The 2,957-nt window shown below is 36.9% G+C and overlaps 1 pseudogene; it reads right to left on the reverse strand.

Moving 5' to 3' along the window:
• Positions 1–1,818: 1,818 nt before the first annotated feature.
• On the reverse strand, positions 1,819–2,253 carry LOC137753108 (proteasome maturation protein pseudogene; annotated as a pseudogene).
• Positions 2,254–2,957: the final 704 nt, after the last annotated feature.

The raw sequence follows: 2,957 nt of genomic DNA on the forward strand, positions 1-2,957 counted from the left end.
ATAATTATAACTACAAAAATATGTTAGTAGATACACAATATGAAGACATAATTTGTGACATCAATAACATAAAATATGTGTGAGGGGAGAAATAAGTGTTGAGCATTTGTATATGATAGAAGTTAAGTTGTTATCAGCTTAATATAGCTTGTTTTAAGATGTTTTGTTTAAGTCCCATGTTAACCAAAAAGAAAATGCCTATAGAAGGTACACAAAAGAAAATGAGAAAGGAATCAAAGCACATCACCACACACACCAAGAGAAAAAAAAAATCAATGAAACAGAAAGGAAGACAGCAAGAAGGGAAAAGAGTGACAAAAACGCTGTAAGACAAACAGAAAACAATTAACAAATGACAATAGTAAGTCCTTCCCTGTTAATTATTACTTTAGATGTAAATGGATTAAACTTCTCCATCAAAAGACAGAATGGCTGAATGAATGAAAAAAAAACAAGATCCAACTATATTCTGTCTACAAGAGACTCACTTCAGATTTAAAGACACACAGAGGCTGAAAGTGAAAGTGTGGAAAAAGGCATACCATGCAAATTGTAAGTGAAAGCAAGGGTGGCCATACTTATATTATACAAAATAGACTTTGTCAAAAGTTCGAGCAAGGCATAAAAATACCAAGTGAAAACACCTGAAAGTTTACTACCTTGTTATAATGCTTCTTAGTATTTCTTAGTATCTTCTAACACATATACATGTAAATAACAGAGATGTATGTATGTATTTTACACTTTTAACAGGCATTTTTTTTCACATCACTTACCTATAAGTTTCTCCTCTGCACATACCTTCACAAGCTCCCACACTCCCCTTGTGTAGAGCATTGTTTAAAATCTGGCATACATATCCCATAACTTTCTCCATGTTCATACAGTAATACATACACAAATACACACAGTTGCCTTCAATTTCTATATTAAAAACTTTAAAATTTCATCACAGATAAATTCTTTATAATAAATATATTTTAAAGGTATACAATTGTGTAAATACAATCCAGCATAAGAAATAGAATACACAAAATAACTTTGAATCCTTTTGCCAACTTATCTCTTCATCTTCCTGCCTTCTTGTAGCTACCACATTCCTGAATTTTATCATATCCTTTTTTTAAAAAAATTAATTAATTTATTTTTGGCTGCATTGGGTCTTCGTTGCTGCACACGGGCTTTCTCTAGTTGCTGCGAGTGGGGGCTACTCTTCATTGCAGTGCACAGGCTTCTCATTGTGGTGGCTTCTCTTGTTGCAGAGCACGGGCTCTAGGCACACAGGCTTCAGTAGTTGTGGCTCGTGGGCTCTAGAATGCAGGCTCAGTAGTTGTGGTGCACAGGCTTAGTTGCTCCGCAGCATGTGGGATCTTCCTGGACCAGGGCTCGAACCTGTGTCCCCTGCATTGGTGGGCAGATTCTTAACCATTGAGCCACCAGGGAAGTCCCCTTGTTTTTTATTATGTACCACTTACACACAAAATATCATTTGTTTTGCCTCTTTTTAAAGTTTTATGAATGGAATTATACTGTATGTATATATCTATAACTCTTTGTTTATCATATTTGTTAAATTCAGTCATTTTCACTGCTGTGCACTATCCCACTGTATAGGTACTCCACACCTAATTAAACATCCTACTTCTGATGGGCATGTTTCATTTCCAGATTTGTTACTGCAATGATATTAGAGAAAGCAATGCTATTGATTTTTTTTCTCATGTGTCAGTACTTCTAATGTTGTGCACGTCAAAGTATAGTAAAAAGACAACTCTAAACAAGATGCAGCCCATCTATTTCCATGAACAGCACACTGTATCACAGTAAACCGAGTTTATATTCAACCATCAAATATGGTTCTCCCATTAGTTCACTTTGTGATGGGTTATTAAGAATACCTTCAAATCCAGTAGTTTCATCATTACCCCTCAAAATATCCAATGAAAGGTTTGAGCTTGGAAGAAATGGAAGACGCTGAACCTGCTGCACTGCCTTGAATTCCATTTGTAGTTTTAGTGGAGCAAATAGACCCTGGATGTTTCTCAGTGTGGAAAAGTTCATTTTATCTTGGTCGAGCTGGAATTTTTTTCCTGATAATTCAAGAGGATGACTGGGCAAAAGTTCATTTTTCACACGAGAAAAACCTTTTTGAAGAAGATCATGACTTTCAAAAGGTCCACTTGCTGAAAGTTCAGTAACTGGAATACTGTCCTTTAGCTGAGATCCAAGTCCTCTGGCATTCATCTTCAACTAGCTCTGCAAACAGCCTCTCAGCCTGTTACCCAACGCTACTGATTTTGATGACAGAGAAATCGTTTTAAGGATTTTTAGCTGTGATGAAGCCAATTAGGGTGAAGCAAATGAGAGACTTTTGGAAAAAAGGTTAGAAAAGAAAATCCTTTTTTGGCACATATATACAATGGAATATTACTCAGCCATAACAAGAAATGAGATTGAGTTATTTGTAGTGAGGTGGATGGACCTAGAGTCTGTCATACAGAGTGAAGTAAGTCAGAAAGAGAAAAACAAATACCGTATGCTAATGCACATATATGGAATCTAAAAAAGCGGTACTGATGAACCTAGTGGCAGGGCAGGGATAAAGACACAGACGTAGAGAATAGACTTGAGGACACAGTGGGGGGAAGGGGAAGCTGGGATGAAGTGAGAGAGTTAGCACTGACATATATACACTACCAAATGTAAAATGGATAGCTAGTGGGAAGCAGTCGCATAGCACAGGGAGATCAGCTCGGTGCTTTGTGACGACCTAGAGGGGCGGGATAGGGAGGATGGGAGGGAGGCTTGAGAGGGAGGGGATATGGGGATATATGTATCCTTATAGCTGATTCACTTTGTTGTACAACAGAAACTAACACAACATTCTAAAGCAATTATACTCCAATAAAGATATAAAAAAATCCTTTTTTTTCAGGAACACTTGGAACTTTATTCTG

This window comes from Eschrichtius robustus, chromosome 19, assembly GCF_028021215.1.
Source record: "Eschrichtius robustus isolate mEscRob2 chromosome 19, mEscRob2.pri, whole genome shotgun sequence".
Taxonomy (NCBI): Eukaryota; Metazoa; Chordata; class Mammalia; order Artiodactyla; family Eschrichtiidae; genus Eschrichtius; species Eschrichtius robustus.